The 18,441-nt window shown below is 39.6% G+C and overlaps 1 pseudogene; it reads left to right on the top strand.

Annotated features, from left to right (window-relative positions):
- Positions 1-5,929: 5,929 nt before the first annotated feature.
- Positions 5,930-8,048, top strand: LOC100956431 (annotated as a pseudogene).
- The last annotated feature ends 10,393 nt before the right edge of the window (positions 8,049-18,441 follow it).

The raw sequence follows: 18,441 nt of genomic DNA on the forward strand, positions 1-18,441 counted from the left end.
GGCCCCTGCTGATTTCTCAAACCCTGCAGGGTGGTGATCCTAAATCTCTCCTCAGCCTGCTTAAAAGGCACTTTAAACTGTTAACCTTGGCTAAGCAGAAGCTTTCCCAGGAAAGCACTTGTCTCTGGGATCATGCCTGAAGTGGCTGTCCACTTACCCAGTGTGCCAAAACCGGTTTCATTCTATGCCCATGAGGGCCAAGGCTGTAAGGCATCTCAGTCCCCATTTTTAGGCTGCTCAGTCACTAGATGACTCACACCAGGTCTCCCACCTGATCCTTGCTCTGCAACCCTGAGGGTGAAGCTTGCTGGGGCAATTGTCCCACAATGGCTCCATGCAGCCCACACGCAAACACTATTAGCTCAGGGGCATAGTCTGGGGCCCTAGACAGCACTTAAAGTTCTCCACACTCTTGCCCAAGTTCTCTCAAGGTAGTTCAACTGAGTGCCAGGTCCAAAAAATAATAATAATAATAAAATGGCTCATGGGTAAGGCCTTTTCAGTTTACAATCTCACTGCTGCTGTACTTAGAGCTGCTGGCAGGGTTAGACTAAACGAGTACACACAACCACTTGCCAGTTCTCCACTGCTTTTGTCCTCTTCCCGGGGTCCAAAAGCCCCTCGCTGACTCCCTGTGTCCCCAAAGGGATGTTTCTGGGCAGAACCCACCAGCCAGAGAGCCTGGAGTCTTCTCTCCCCAGTCTCACCATGCCCAGTTGCAAGGAAGCTGTTACTTGGCCGCCATCTTGCTCCTCCCCCTACTTTGATCACTTTTAACTACTGCGTATGTTTGGTGTGATTTTATACATACTAAATCCCACCACTGAATACAAACAGCAAGCTCAAATACTGTGCTGGAGCAGTCTGACATCACTGTTCCCAGCCATCAGCCTCAGTCTATCACCCAGAGTAAGCCTTCTAAACAAAATTAACTTTAATTCTTTAAAAGCTTGGTTTGTTTCTTTAGTCAACCTCCTTTTAGGCTAGGGTAAATAATGCTGCTATGAACATAGATGCACAAATGTTTCTTTGACAACCTGCTTCAATTCTTTTCATTGCTGGATCACACTGTAATTTTATTTTTTAATTTTCAGGGAACCTTTATACTGTTGATCTCAGCAGTTGTATCAATTTACATCCCCACTATAGCTCTGTGCAACTCACACCCAAACACTATTGGATTGGAACACTAATTGGAACCCAGTACAAGGATTCCAATTTCTCATCATTCTCACTAACACTTTATTTCTGGTTTGTTTGTTATACCAGCCATCCTAATGGGTGTGAGGTGGTATCTTTCTAAGGCTTTGATTTGCATTCTCCTAATGCAGGGGTCCTCAAACTTTTCCAGTTCACTGTCCCTCTGACTGTTGGAGGGCCGGACTACTGGCCCCGGGACAAGTCGGCTGATAAGCAGGACAGGCAGCGGCAGCAAAAACACCCAGTGGGCCAGATATATGTCCTAGGTGGGCAGCATGTGGCCCATGGGCCATAGTTTGAGGATGCCTGTAATGATTAGTGATGTTGAACATATTTTCACATGATTTTTGGCCATTTGTATGTCTTCTTTGAAGAAATGTTTATTTGAATTCTTTGCCCATTTTTGAATTGAATTGTTTGCATTTCTATTGTCAAGTTACAAGAACTCTTTATATGTACTGGATGTTAGTCCCTTATCAGATCTATGACTTGCAAATATTTTCTCCCATTTTTGTCAGTTGTCTTTTTACTCTCCTGATGATATCCTTTGATACACAAAGTGCTTGATTTTGATGAAGTCTAATGTATTTTTCTCTCTTTTAGCCTGTGCTTTTGGTGTCATGTGCAAGAAATCACCAAATCCAATGTCGTGAAGATTTCCTACAATATTTAATACTTTGGTTTCTCTTTAAATAGAATAAGTCTTGTTTTACTATGTTTTCTGCTAAGAGTTCTATAGTGTCAGCGCTTATGTTTAGGTCTTTGATCTGTTTTGAGTTAATTTTTGTATATGGTATTAGGTAAGGGTCCAGCTTTATTCTTTTGCATATGGATATCCATTTCCCTAATACCATTTGTTGAAAAGACTGTCATCTCCCCCATTAAATGGTCTTGGCACCTTTGTCAAAAATTTATCGATTGTATGTGTCATTGACCATTTTTAACCATAAAAATAACAGGACATCAGTCCTACGATGTATGCAGCACCTACTGCATGCCCAGCAGTTGGCGAAGTAAAGATAAATAAAACACAGTTGCAAAGAGTTAGAATCATACAGAGGAGACTGGACAGGAACTCAGATTACTATAGTACCGGGCAGAATGGGATACAAGCTCAAGCAAAGGCACAAACAAAACCCTGGGGGATTCAGAGTGACACTCGATTAAATCCTGCAAGGAAGGTTGGGGAAGTTGTGAAAGCCTGGTGGTATGAGCTACCTTGGCACATGGGTAGGATTTACACCTGCAGAGACTGGATGAGAGGAGCATTTTTTTTTTTTTTGAGATGGCATCTCTGTTGCCCAAGATAGAGTGGTACCATGGTATCATAGCTCACAGCAACCTCAAATTCCTGGCCTCAAGTGATCCTCCTGTCTCAGCCTCCCAAGTAGCTGGGATTATTGGGACCCACCACAACTCCTGACTAATTCTTCGATTTTAGTAGAGATGGGATCTCGTTCTCACTCAGGCTGGGTAGGGAAGGGAGCAATTTCAGATGAAGGACTCAGTCTAAGAAAATGCCCAGGGGTGGACAATGGCAGAGGTTGGCTTTGGCTGAAATGTGTTTTGTAAGCAGGGGGCAGAGGGGGGGTGACAATGTCTTTCTCTAGCACCTTTGCTCACATTTGCAGGTCCAGGGGAGATGGGAATTACCTGTAGGAGTCTGGATATATAGGGGAGCAAAGAGCTGAGGAGCTGTTGTTTCCATATCCTTTCTCAAGTGTGGCTGGCAGGGCTGTTGTGTTCCCCAACAGTCTACAGAATGATGTCGCAGACTCAGGACCAAAGTCCCATCATCAAATGTTCCTCTATCCTAGCACTCCCAGAGTCAGATAAAGCAAGAATTAGTCCTAAACTCCAGGCCACTAACTGAAGAAAGCCTCTGAAACCCCAAATGCTGACTCTGGCCCAGATCCCTGCAGGGGCAGAGCACAGACAGCTCAACCCAGGGGTCAGATGGTTGTGATCTGTGTGGTCTGGCCTGGAGGCAGCAAGCAAGAGGCCAATCCACTCAGGGGGTCTCGGATAGCCTCTTGGGAGCCTTGGTTCCTACTACAGGAAATAGTTGATGGAAGAGTGAATGATGAGACCGCAAAGTACTCAGGGAGTCAGGAAAGTTCAACAAAGGATCAGTTCCTGGTTTGGGGCTGCCATGCGGGGTGTGGAGACTGGACTGGGGAAGGACAAGGTGGGGAGCTGGCTCGGAGCCTCTGGGGGACTGTGGTGCACTTGACAGCTCCTCAGAAGGACACACTAGTTCTTTGGCCCAGCCTGGTGTTTTTCTAACATTTAATACCATAATTCACAGTAAGAAATATGTTTTAAATTATGACACGGTGGGTATATACACACATGTGAGTGCTCGGATGCACTTTGATGCTGTCTCTTCTGGTCTAGTCTATTTAGTTAAATGCTGCTTGTGACTTAATTAAATTCACATTCCACAGTTTGTAAAACACCAACTTAAACTCACCTGAAGGAGGTGTTGGGTGTTCTAGGACATGAAATAAGAACATTTCACATTTTGTAGGACTTAAGCTAATCAGTATCACCCAAATCTCACATGGAATATGTTGCTGAGTGAGATTAAATGTTATACAGTTCTCACATCTAGACATATAAATGCCTAGACTTGTGCTATTAACTAGGGCCCTGTCAATCAAGCAGTTAATGACAATGTCCTTGACTTCATGAGGTCTGCATAAATTAGATGTATTTTGCAGCTCTATAAAATCCCTCTGGTGTCATGGTACCATCATTGCCAGCTTAATGTGGCTGGAGCAGACGATGCGCTGGGAAAGAGAGGATGGGCCAGGACATGCAGCTGGAGAGTTGAGCTTTATGCTGTGGTATTCTTTAGAAAAAGGCTTTCTTTAGTCCCACAGCAACTGTCTCCACTCCTACCCCTTTCTCAGGACACGTTCCCCAGTGATATTAACCTACTCATACTAGATCAAGCCTCTATCCTGGGCATTGGCCTCATGGGAGACAACATGGGGAAAGGACACAAAAACATTCCTCCATCCTCTCAGCACATCTGAGGTCTACTCTTCAATACTGCTGAACCAGTATAGACAGTTTAAAAAAAAAAAAAAAACTGTCCATGAAAGGCAGCTTCCTTTCTTCATCCCCAGCAGGGAACAGACAATTGGAAGACACATTGGGAGCCTTGATACGGAATTAGTTATTCCCCTTCTCAAATGTGCTATTGAACTAGGTCTATAAGTAAGCAGAATGGGGCCTCATGGATCATTTAATATTATCCAAATGCTTCAGCTAAGTCTTCAGTTGTTCTTCCAGGAATTCACTATTCCCCAAAATGGCCCACCTTTCTCCAGGCTGTGTCTATATTTGGAAAGATAACTAGTTTTGAAATGTTTACCATGATTTAGAAACCAGTTTGCCCTGAAACTGTTTAATCTAACAGCAAACGCTCACACTCTGCTGCTGAGGGACTTAGGTGTCCTGAGACATCGATAATCTCTAACCACATCCCTAAAATCAGTGACCAGCTCTTCCTGATTCACAGAGATTCATGGAAAGAACATTTAGTTTTTTCCCCCAAAATTATTTTCTGAAATACTTCTCACAGGTTATTATTTATCTATAATGATTCTGCATTAAAATAGATATTTAGTATGTTTTAGATTTAATGTTTCAAATGTTCATGGTCTTTTGCAAGTATCCTCCTGATTTCCAGACGAGGCCTCACCAGAGCACACCTGGGACTTGTGCATAACCATCTGCCAACTAAACCATCCCCCCCAGAAGAATCATCTAGACATGATCTATTTGCAATATGTGGATGTGTAACAACGTGTAAGGCACTGTAAACATAGTTGTATTTCACAACTGCAGAATTTTTATTCCCTAGTGGGATATATTTCCAGTCCTTAAGTTTTTCTTCCAACAAATGTAACAACTAAATTGCAAATCAGTTTAAGGAGCATGTTCTAGGTAAGCTTGGGGAATTACTATGGAATAAGATGCCAGTCACATTTCACACATTATTTCATTCAGTCTTCAACACAAAATATGAAGTAGATTTGATTATTTTCTAATTTTCTCGTAAGGAAAAGTTTTGGAGAAGGCAGACATATATTGCTTAAGATCATACAACCCAGTGAGCAGCCAAGGTTTGAACCAAAGTTTTTGACTTCCTGCTGCCTGTTAATAACAAGTAGGGTACATTCTGCATACACCGTCTAATTCTATTCAGAAAGGTTATCAATGTAACTTTAGTCCACTGAACAAAAATAGTGATTTAAATGACACTATGCTAGTTGATGGGAATGCAAAATAAATTAAGACACAGCCCTCTCAGGCCCAGAGGAGCCTACCATCTGATAGGGAAACTGAGGACGGAAGGCAGAAAAACCAGAAGGCAGAATATAATGCATGCACAAGATGTTCATCTTGCCAAGAATATCCTTCCCATTCATGCCCTGGTGAGCTTCCTGCTCTTTTAAGAGTCAGGGCTGTCTACTCTAAGAAGCCAACAATAACTGCCCTGCAGACACTCTCTTCTCTGCTTCTATAGCTCTGCACATTCCCTGTCATTCAGTAGTAACTATATACATTGCACACCTGTCTTCCATGCTAGACTTATTTTGTTGTCAAAAATGACAGTAATCTTCTTGAGTCACTCCCACAAAGCTGTAGTGAGGCATGCCAGTTGGACAGCCCCAGCCCACCTGATTTCTAGTGGTTGTAGCCTTATTTATTCAAGATGCCTGAAAAGGTGCACCATGGAGAGGAGGAGGTGGAAAATTTTTCCCAACTCATGCCTCTCATCATCAATACCTTCTGTTAAACAAGGAAATTTTCCTTTGAGACTTGATGTCTAATGCTTCTGATGCCTTGGACAAGATTCATTATGAGAACCTGAAAGATCCTTCCAAGTTGGATAGTGGTAAAGAGTTGAAAATTGACATCATCCCTAACCCTCAGGAATGCATTCTGACCTTGGTGGACACAGGCATTGGCATGACCAACACTGATCTCATACATAATTTGGGAACCATTGCCAAGTCTGGTGCTAAAGCATTTATGGCGGTTCTTCAGGTTGATGCAGTTATCTCCACCAATCTAACTGATTAGACAGTTTTATATTGGCTTTTATCCTGCTTAACTGGTGGCAGAGAAAGTGATTCTGATCACAATGATGATGAATAATGTGCTTGGAAATCTTCTGCTGGGGGTCCTTTACCATATGTGCTGATCATGGTGAGCCCATTGGCAGGGGCACCAAGTGATCCTCCACCTGAAAGAAGACTAGACAGAGTACTTGGAGGGGAGGCAGGTGAAATAAGTAGTGAAGAAGCATTTGTAGTTCGTAGACTATCCCATCACCCTTTATTTGGAGAAGGAACTAGAGAAGGAAATCAGTGATGATGAGGCAGAAGAAGAGAAAGGTGAGAAAGAAGAGGAAGATAAAGATGATGAAGAGAAGACCAAGATCAAAGATGTGGGCTCAGATGAGAAGGATGATAGAAGTAAGGATAAGAAAAAGAAAACTAAGAAGATTAAGGAAAAATACATTGATCAGGAAGAATTAAAACCAAGCCCATTCGAACCAGAAACCCTGATAACATCACTCAAAAGGAGTATGGATAATTCTATTAGAGCCTCACCAGTGACTGGGTAGACCCCTTAGGAGTCAAGCACTTTTCTGGAGAAGGTCAGTTGGAATTCAGGGCACTGTTTTTCATCCCTCATCAGGCTCCCTTTGACCTCTGAGAACAAAAAGAGAAAAGACAACATTAAACTCTATGTCCATTGTGTGTTCATTCCGGACAGCTGTGATGAGTTGATACCAGAATATCTCAACTTTATCTGTGGTGTGATTGACTCTGAGGATCTGCTCTCGAACACCTCCCGAGAAATGCATCAGCAAAATCGTGAAAGTCATTTGCAAAAACATTGTTAGTGAAGAAGTGCCTTCAGCTGTTTTCTAAGTTGGCAGAAGACAAGAACTATAAGAAAGTCTATGAGGCATTCTCTAAAAATTTGAAGCTTGGAATACATGAGGACTCCACTAACTGGCGATGCCTGTCTGAGCTGCTGCAATATCACATCTCCCAGTGTGGAAATGAGATGACTTCTCTGTCAGAGTATGTCCCTCACATGAAGGAAACACAGCAGTGTTTACATCACTGGTGAGAGCAAAGAGCAGGTGGCCAAGTCTGCGTTTGTGGAGCGAGTGCAGAAGTGCGGCTTTGAGGTGGTATATATGACTGAGCCCATTGATGAGTACTGTGTGCAGCAGCTCAAGGAGGTTGATGGGAAGAGCCTGGTCTCAGTTACCAAGGAGGGCCTGAAGCTACCCAAGGATGAGGAAGAGAAGAAGAAAATGGAAGACAGCAAGGCAAAGTTTGAGAGGCTCTGCAAGCTCATGAAAGAAATCTTGGATAAGAAGATTGAAAGGTAACAATCTCCAGTAGGCTTGTGTCTTCAGCCTGCTGCATTGTCACCAGGAGCTATGGCTGGACAGCCAACAGAGAGCAGATCACAGAAGCCCAGGCACTTCAGGACAAGTCTACAGTGGGCTATATGATGGTCAGAAAACACCCAGAGATAAATCCTGGCCACCCCATCATGAAGACACTGCAGCAGCAGGCTGAGGCGGACCTGGTGGTGCTGCTGCTTGAAACTGCACTGTTGTCCTCTGGCTTCTCCCTTGAGGATGCCAGACCCACTCCAACTGCATCTACCGCACAATCAAGCTAGACCTAGGCCCTGATGAAGATGAAGTGACAGCAACAGAGGAACCCAGTGCTGCTGTTCCTGATGAGATCCCACCCCTTGAGAGTGACGAGGCTGTATCTAGCCTGGAAGAAGCAGATTAGGAGTTTATACTTGGAAACATTTTGCCCTTTGTATAATGTACCCATGGTTTCCACACCCTTGAGTGGCCCTGTCCCACTTGGTTTCCTCTGCTGATGTCTAGTTTTTTCTTTTCTTGTCTGTCCATATATCTAAGGCAGGAGACAAGGGTCTCAAGCCCTATTCCCTCTTTGATTTGACCAAGAGGATTGGATATTGCATATTGTGTTTTTTTGTTTATTTGTTCTGAACTTAAAGGATGAAGAATAAAGAAGATGTAGTTTCATACAAAAAAAAAAAAAAGACAGCAATCCAATTACAAACAATATTAGTCACTTTCTTAAAGACCAGAGTTGGTCAGCTGATCTAGATGGTGTGACCCTAATATCAAGTTCAGCGGGAATAAATATTCCTCCCAGAGGAAGAAAAAGTGCACTCCCTGGTCAAGTGCACACTCAAAGCTGAGCTGTCCCACTAGAATCTCAAGGTCTCAGGGTCACCATACCTATGGCCTGCTATGAAGATCATTCACAGAAGCATAGGAAGTGAGATCCTCCATTGGGTTGTCACTTTTTTCATCCTTAAATACGCTTTGTACCTAGCTCATTGTCTGGCATATAGCATATGCTCAATATGTGTTTATTAAGTGAAGAATGAATGAATGATTGATTTTAGATACATACTTAAGAGACGGAGTATATGGGAGATTGGAGACTTTCTTATCTGTAAAAATTTCAAAGGTCCTAGTTAAGCACAAGTTAAAATTACAATTGGAACACAATTAACTTACTTTTGGGCTTAAAATATAGATCTGAAAGTTATGCTCCAGAGGCAGATTTCTTCATTGTTTTAAAGTTTTGTTTCTTGACTTCATAATGCTCCCTCTGTTTCTGGCATTAATCCTAAGAGGGAAACAGGGGATTAATGAGGATGGCTAGCAGGGAGCTACTAAGTCCTTCAGGTCAAATTCAGGGTCAGTTCTTATCATCCCCCAAGAGTGTTGCCTGCCTCGCCTCATCTAGCATGGCACTGCATTCTAACCACTGTGCACTGTATTGACTTATCTTTTGCAGGGCTTGAAGAGACCATGGAGCTTGTCTTCTTAGCTATCTAGAAAACTCCTTAAAAGCAAGACCTGTCTTCTACTTGTTTTTAATTTACTACAGCAAACATATGCTAGTCTGAACAAACAGTAAATATCAATAAACATTTATTGAATGACTAATAGTGTGTAACATTTTTACTACAAAGTCCTACTTATGAAAGAACATTGATGTGCTTGATATCATTTAAGCTTTAGATCAATGAGGTATGCAGAGTTGATGTTCCATTTTATAGATAAAGAAGTTGAAACACAGAAAAGATAAATGGCTTGTCCAGAAAAAAAATTAAAATAAAATACCAGTACAGCCAGTTAAATTTGAATTTCAGATAAACAACAAGTAATTTTTTAGTGGGACATAACTTTACTAAAAATCATTCATCACTTACCAAAAGCTCACATTTAACTGGGTGTCCCATGTTTTTCCTGGCAACCCTGGACAAGGTCATATCATTTGTTAGTGGCAAGGGAAGGGACAATTATTCCCTCATAATTAAAATATCAAAATGCCCACATTAATCTAGAATTAAACAAAAACCAAACTGATGGGAATCAGGATAAACCTGAATTGAAAAGACAACAATATGGACAATAAATTTTGTCAGTTTCGAAGCTCTCTAGGAATGAAGTAATTTAGCCTCAAGTAACTACAGTGAGATATATTATGACTTACTTTAAATGTAGTGAGGCTCCCTTTTAAGCTCAAGATAGAATTTAGGCAACTCCAGCAAACTTGTGGGACTAGCCCTAGAAGAATTCTATTTGCTGAAAGACTTAAGAAGCTGAAGCAGAGAGATAACAAGTATTTATCATGGGCCTACTCGATAGTGACACAGAGCTGAACAAGACAGCCTGGCCTCTGCCTTCACAGAACAGAGAGCCAAACTACAGAAAATACCCATGAAAGGACCGAGCCACCAGAGACATCCCACTTGGCCAAGTAACCAAGACTCAGAATCAGAGGAGAGAAGCTATTGTGAGCACAGCAGGGTTTTCCCTGCAGACTGTCTCACATCCATCTTCACAGATTGCATCCCAAGAAGAGAGAGGGTTGCAGGGAACATAAAAGTGTTGTTTCCCTAAACCTCCAGGGAGCACCGAGGGCACACCCACCCTGCATTTCATCACAGTTCAGGAACCGTAACACACACTGCAAGGGGACACTTTCTCCCTCCTGCCCACACCTCCTTTGCAGGCTTGATACAGAAGAGAAGGGAGACATGGCAAAACTGTGAGGGGGAGGATCATTCAGGAATACATGTGTGACCCTCCAAAACATACACTTAAACATACTTTGGGAAGACTTTGAAAGGACAAGAGGTCCTCTGTCAGTAGGTGAGGGCAGGAGATTAACCATTGGTGTGGATTTGACCCCCATTAGTGCCACTGGCTGACGAGCCTTGGGAGTCTTGGGCTACACGAGGCCGCTAATTACACTCAACTGTCAACCGTTACATTTTGGAATGTCATCATGTACAATTTCAACCTTGACAACACCATGCGGCGGCATATCCTGGCTTCCTTATTAATCTTGTCTTCCCAAATCTACTTCCAGTGGTTTGACACCATGAAAACATTCTTCATCATCCTGATACAAATAATTTTGACTCCACTCTTTAAATACCTTGACAGGAACATTAAAGGACAAGATAAAATATTAAAATTTCCCAAGACAAAGACAGCCTTCCAGTTCATAAGAGCTATATTGCATCAAGCCCTTTATAGAGAAATATGAGAGGTTCTTGGGAATTAAATGTAACCAATTCTATCTTGGATCCGTCTAATGAGCTACTCGTGACTTCACATTTTCCTTTGCCCCCAACACATCTGCCAGGAGATTAAGCGTACTTCTGAGCAGGAGAAAAAGTACAATAGTTAAGACTTTCCTCCGGAGCAGACAAACATACTAAACTCATGACAGAGCACACTTCACTTGCTAGCATTTTACAGGCAAAAATAAAAAAAATTATTGCAAGGCAAGAATTTGTTGATTCACCTTAAATTTATAGACTATCCAAGAACACAAACCATCATTTTTCTCATCTACAAGGTAGGACCATTAATTGGATTTCTTAATTGTGGCAGCATTCCAGTTCCAGTCATTCTTTGTATATATATTTATTGCACTTCACTCTGTTTCATTCTATTAATGTCTCCCAGCACTTTCCACTGTTAGGTTTTCTCCAGCTCAGTTTACACTCGGGTGTAAAATGGTTAAAGTCCCAATAAAATGCACCTCTTTCCCAATAGCACAATTTTTTGTTCATTTTATTTGTTAATAAAAAGTGTTTTCCACTGAGTTTTAGAATTTTACCCACACCCACCCCGATTTTCTTCATCTTTCAGAAGCCACACATCTTTCATGAGCCATAGCTGATGAGGTGAACTCCACCTCTGTTGTACCATCTGCACCAACGTTCTTCTCTTTCACCCTCCAGCAGCCATGATCTCTCTGAACTCCTCTGCCTTTTCATAAGTCTGTGTATGTAACGTCATATCACATATCCCTTCCTTCTAATTATTTTCTCTTGGCAAATACCTCAGTATTTAACCACAAGTTCACATGTAAAAGAGGTCAGCTATTCTGTTATGCAACCAACATACATCAAACTAATTAATAGAATTTCACCAAACAAAAACCAAAAATGGACATTAAACTATAAAATGTGTGTGGATTCATACACTGATGGAAACTTCCTAAATTGCTTTAAGTATATCATGATGAATAAATTGCATTGCAATCTCTAAAGAAAGCATTCAAAATTAATGGAAAGAAATATAACAAAAAAAGCAAATAGATGAATTAAAATGGTATTAAGAATATTTCATGAACAAAAAAGGAAGAGGGGATTTGAAGAATAGAGGAATAAAATAAAAGAAATGATGATGCAAATTGTAAATAAATAATAAAATAGAAGACCTAAATCCAATCACATTATTAGTTACATTGAATGCAATGATTTAAACACTTTGATCAAAGGCCAGGCGTGGTGGCTCACACCTGTAGTTGCTTATGCTTGACACCAGCCTTAGCAGGAGTGAGACCCTGTCTCTCAAAAATAGCTGGGCATTGTGGCAGGTGCCTGTAGTCCCAGCTACTTGGGAGGCTGAAGTAAGAAGATTGTTAGAGCCCAAAAGTTTGAGATTGCAGTGAGCTTGACGCCACAGCAGTCTTACAGAGTGAGACTCTGTCTAAAAGAAAATAAGAAATAAATGAATAAAATAAACACTCTGATCAAGATTTTCAGACTGGGTAAAAAGTAGCATCCAGCTATATGCTGTCTATCATAGAAGCAGTTAAATACAGATACAAGGTTGAAAGTAAAATAATGAAAAGTACATATGCAATTAGCATAAGAAAGAGAAGTTCTATTAATATTGGCAAAATAAACTTTAACATAAGGAAACTTTCCAGAGACAGGAATAATTTAAGATAGAACAATTATAAATGTATATACACCTGGTAACAGAGCTCCACATAAAGCAACAGCTGACTAAACTGAAACAGGCAACAGAGAGAGCTCAAGATTCTCAAGATCATCTCTCAGGAATTAAAAGAACAATACAGAAAGCTAGTAAGACTATAGAAAACTTGAATAACGCTACCAACCAACTTGATCAAACTGAACAAAATGCTTTACCTAACACAGCAGAATTGTCTGGGGCATGTGAACATTCACTAAGGCAGAACATATGCTAGATGCTAAATCACAATAAATTTTTAAAAATTGAACTCTTATTTTCTGACCCACAGTAGAATAAAATTAGAGCTCAATTACAGAAATATATCTGAAAAATTCTCAAATATTTGGAGATTGTTACATGTCTAAATAACCCAGGAGTTAGAGAAATAAGTCACAAAACAACTTAGAAGATAGTCCTGATTAAATGAAACTGAAAACATCAGATGTAACTGTGTGATCTAGTTAAAGCAATGTCTACAGAAAAATTTATATTTTCAAATATTTGTATTAGAATGAACAAAGGCCTAAAATCAATTATCCATGACTCCCCTTTAAGAAGCTAGAAAAAGAGTCAATTAAATTCAAACTAAGTCAAAGAAAAGAAATACTATCAAAAATAAGTAAAATAAAAGCTAGATAAACAGTAAAGAAAATCATTAAAGCTAAAGGGCTTATTGAAAAAAAATCAGTAGAATTGATACACATTTAGCTACATTAATTATTAACAAAAGAGAGAAGAAACAAATTACCAGTACCAGACATGATAGAGAGGGCATTAACACAGATTCCACGGACATTAAAAGGGTAATAAGAAAATATTCTGAACAACTTTATTCTAATAAACTCAACTAGGTAGTAGATGAAATGAACAAAGTCCTGGAAATACACAAATAATCAAAATTGACTTGGGATGAAATAGAAAACGTGAATAGCCCTATTTTTTTTTAAAAAACTTGAAATTGTTATTTTAAAAACTTTTGCGTTAAAAAATACATCCAAGAGGGCGGCGCCTGTGGCTCAAAAGGGTAGGATGCCGGCCCCATATGCCAGAGGTGGTGGGTTCAAACCCAGCCCTGGCCAAAAAAAAAAAATGCATCCAAGAAAGCTTCACAGTGGAATTTTTCAAACATTTTAAAAAGAAATAATACTAATCTTACACAAGATCTTACAGAATATACAGGAGAAGGTAACATTTTATATTATGTTAATAGATTTCTAAGGCTGCTATAATAAATTACCATAAACTGGGTGGCTTAAAACAACAGAAAATTATTCCCTTACAATTCTGGCATCCAAAAGTCCAAAGTCAACTTCACTGGGCCTAAACCAAACTGTCAGCAGAGCCATGCTCCCTCAGAGGATCTAGGGCAGAATCCCTTTCCCACCTCCTCCCATTCATGACAGCTCTGGGCATTCCTTGGCTTCTGGCCCCATCAATCCAGTCCCTATCTCCATAATTACATTGTCTTCTCCTCTTCTGTGTGCTACTTCCTTTCCTGTCAGTGTGAAATCTTCCTCTGCCTCCTGTTTGTAAGGACACTTGGATTGAATTTAGGAACAACTTTGATGATTCAGGATAATGCCATATAAAGAACCTTAACTTAATCATATCTGCAAAACTATCCATAAAGATAACATTCAAAGAACTGAGGATTTAGTACATGAACAAATCTCTGGGCTCTGTTAGTTAGCTTACCACCTCTCCCAAATTATTTTATAAACCTAATATTACTGATACCAAAAGCATTCAAAGATTTCAAAATAAAATAATATCACTCATATATATAGAGAAAAATCCATAAAATATACTGGCAAATCAAATTATGCACCATATGCAGAGGATAATACATAAAAATCAAGTACATTTTATGCTGTAATTATTGATTTAACATCTGAAAATCACTATAACTTCTCATATTAATATGATAAAGTAAAAAAGCTATAACTTGCTGGGCATGGTGTCTTATGCTTGTAATCCCAGCACTCTGGGAGGCTGAGGCAGGTGAATTGTCTGAGCTCAGGAGTTCAAGACTAGCTTGAGAAAGAGTGAGACCCTGTCTGAGCAAGAATGAGATCTCTACTAAAAATAGAAGAACTTGCTGGGTGTTGTGGCAGACACCTGTAGTTCCAGCTACTGGGGAAGCTGATCAATCTCTTGAGCCTAGGAGTTTGAGGTAGCTGTGAGCTAGGACACTAGGGCACTCTACCCAGGGCACAGAGTGAGACCTGTTGAAATAAATGAAGAAAGAAGGAAGGAAGGAAGGAAGGAAGGAAGGAAGGAAGGAAGGAAGGAAGGAAGGAAGGAAAAAAGAAAGAAAGAAAGAGAAAGAAAAGAAAAGAGGGAAGAAAGGAGGGAGGATAAAAGGCTATAATTATTTTAATAAATGCAAATAATGTAATTGACAAAATTAAATAGTCATGATAAAAATTCTGATTAAACTAGAAATGGAAAATTCTTCAACTGATAAAGAGAAGTCATAAAAATCCTACAAATGCCATGATATGCATGGTGACACACTGCAGGTTTTCCACTAAAGATCAGTCACAAGGTAAGGATCTCTTTTCTATTTATTTATAGCCCACATTTTACTGGAGAGCCTAGTCAATGCCATAGGTAAAAAAGGAAATAAAAGCATGTAGTTTGGAAAGGAAGAAGCTAAATTGTCTGTATTCTTAGGTAATCTATTATGCTATGACAATTAATAAGTGAATTTATTAAAGTCACAGGGATCAGGTCAACATATAAAAATTAATTATATTTCTATATACCAGAAAACCTTGGAAAATGAAAATTTTTTAAACACTTACATTTCTAACCAAAAAAAATGCTTAGGAATAAGTGTAATCAAACATATATAATATCTTTGTATTGAAAACTATAAAATGTGCTTAAAGAAATTAAAGAAGACCTAAATAAATGGATAAATATACATATTTATGGATTGGAAGAGCCAGTCTTGTTAAAATACGTTAAATTGACTTATAGTTTTAATGCAACTTTAATCAAAATCCCCAAAGACTTTTTTGTAGAAAATCACAAGAAAGAAAAAATCTTTTAAATTCTTTTAAAAATTAAATTTATTTTAATTTAAAATAAAAATTTTAAATTTTAAAATTTATTTAAGAGTGCACAAGACCTAAAAATATTGAAATATTTTGAGAAACAGCTTGGCTCTTGTAGCTCAGTGATTAGGGCACCAGCCACATACACAAGGGCTGGCGGGTTCAAACCCAGCCCAGGCCTGCTAAAACAACAATGACAACCTCAAGAAAAAAATAGCCAGGCATTATAGTGGGTGCCTGTAGTCCCAGCTACTTGGGAGGCTGAGACAAGAGAATTGCTTACGCCCAAGAGTTTGAGGTTACTGTGAGCTGTGATGCCACAGCACTCTGCCAAGGGTGACATGGTGAAACTCTGTCTCAATAAAAAAGAAAAAAAGAAAAAGAAAGAAATATTTTGAAAAAGAATAATTAGGAAATGTCCTGATCTCAAACTTTCTATAAAGCTACAAATAATAAAGGCAAAGTGGTGTTTGGTATAAGGATAGGCATATTGATCAATGGAACAGAACAGAGTCAAGAAACAGATCCACACTTATGTAGTCAGTTGACTTTTTTACAAATAGGGAAAGTATAGTCTTTTCAATACATGATGCTGGAGAAATTGGGTATCCATACATTAAAAAAAAAAAAATGAACATGGACTCTTACTTCACACCATGCATACAAATGAATTTGAACTGGATCATAAACCAAAATGTAAAAGCTAAAGTAGGAGATAATCTTTGTTATGTTGAGGTAGGCAAAGATTACCTAAATAGAACATACACATAAAAATATAAACCATACAAGAAAACTTTGATTAACCGGATTTTCTCAAAATAAAAAGCTTGGGCTTTTTGGATGGTACCATTAAGAAAATGGCAATGCAAGCCACAAAACAGGTTAAAATTTTTGTAAAACATACAAACAAGGGACTTGAATTGAGGATATCTCAAGAGCTCTACATCATGACAATAATAATCAATTAAAAATGAACAAAAGATCAAACAAACTTTGCCAATGAGCATGTGAAAAGATGCTTGGTATCACTAGTTATTAGAGAAATGAAAACTAAAACTATGAGATCGCTCCACCCACGCATTAGAATAGCTAGAATTATAAGAAATGACGATCCCAAGTACTGACGAGGATTTCAAGCAACAGTAAATCCCATGCATTACGGATGGAGGAGCAAAAGAGCCACTGTGGAAGACAGTTGGTAGTTTTCCAAGAAATTAAACATATCATGTAACTTAGAAATTCCATTTCAAGCTATTTACCCAAGACAAAAACAAAAAAGCATATGCATATACATTGTACATGAAGGTTGATAGCAGCATTATAAATTATAGCCTCAAACTAGAAACAATTCAAAGGACCATCAACTGGTAAATGAAATTCTATTCAGTAATAGAAAGGAACAAACTACTAATATAGATATGGTATGGATAAATCTCAAAAACATTATGCAAGAGGAAATAAGCCAGACACAAAAGACTATAGACTATACAAATCTAGTTTTACATAATCTTAGAAAAGAGAAAAACAGCAGATCAGAGATTGCTTAAGACCAAAAATGGAGGTTGCGATTGACTACAATGTTGGGGCGACAGAAATGGTCTGTATCTTGATTGTGGTGGTGGTTACATGGTGCACATTTGCCAGAAGTCATTAGACTGTACACTTAAAATGAACACATTTTGTTGCATATAAATCATGCCTCAATAAAGCCACTAAAAATATAATATAAACAAAGGTGCACCCAGTTTAGTACCCAGAGTGGCTATCATTTATTAAATATATGGTACCTCATATGCATTATCTGTACCTCACAACTGTGCAAAGCAAGTATTAAGCCTACTTTCCAGATGAAAAATTAAAATAAAATAAACTGAGCTACAGAGATGTTCAGTGACCTGCATGTGGCCACACAGCTATTGTAGAAAGTGGCGGAGCCGCTGTTCCCATGTAGGTTGTTGTGTCTTACCTTATACCCTTGCTTCACCAGCCAGGCCACTGTCTGTCCCAATCTGGGGAAGCCAGAGTGGCAGCAGGGCAAGGCTTGGGTCCTTGGAGGCGTCTAGCCCGAGAGCCTGCCTGGAATGCAGTCAGAACATGACCGGTATTTATCTGCTTGTTAAGACCCACAGCTGCAGTGACTGAAACCCCAGAGAATATTTGTTTCCCCTCAAACAGTACACAGGGGCTGTATGTGCTTAACCCTCCTTTAACATACTGTCCAAATTCTGCAGCCCGTGCATCAACTGCAGTAGAAGACGCTGACAGGAAGAGGAACATAATGGCTGTGTTATGAAATGTCCCTGAATTCTTGTAGGACTGGGAAAGACTTGCAGCAGGGTGAGGACTAGCACGCCAACAGAAGGAACATCCTCCCTGGGAGCTGGGGCACTGCAACTGGGATCTGCTGTGATCTTCTTTTCTCTGACAAGAGAAATTTTCACTCTAGAATTGAAACTAGGAAATGGAAAACTCCCATCATAACAGAAACAAGTATTTGCTGTGTGGTTCATATTTCACATCTATTATTTACTCAATATAAATCTGAAGTACACACATCTAGTAGCTCAGTTTAAGATTAAGATTTCCACCAGGTGTCCAGGCTTCTCCACGTGACCAAGTGCTTCCCAGGAAACAAGCCTCAGTCTCAGCCCTTAGCAGTGTATGGAGATTGGTTTAAGTCAATCCTGGTAGCTCCTTTTTCTCTTAAAGTGTGGAGCTTGGGTGGGGGCAGTTCTGGCCAATGAGACATGAGAGGAACTTGACTGAAGGGCTTCTGCAAAAGATTTC

This window comes from Otolemur garnettii, unplaced genomic scaffold (genome assembly GCF_000181295.1).
Source record: "Otolemur garnettii isolate 467f Iridium unplaced genomic scaffold, OtoGar3 scaffold00167, whole genome shotgun sequence".
Classification (NCBI taxonomy): domain Eukaryota; kingdom Metazoa; phylum Chordata; class Mammalia; order Primates; family Galagidae; genus Otolemur; species Otolemur garnettii.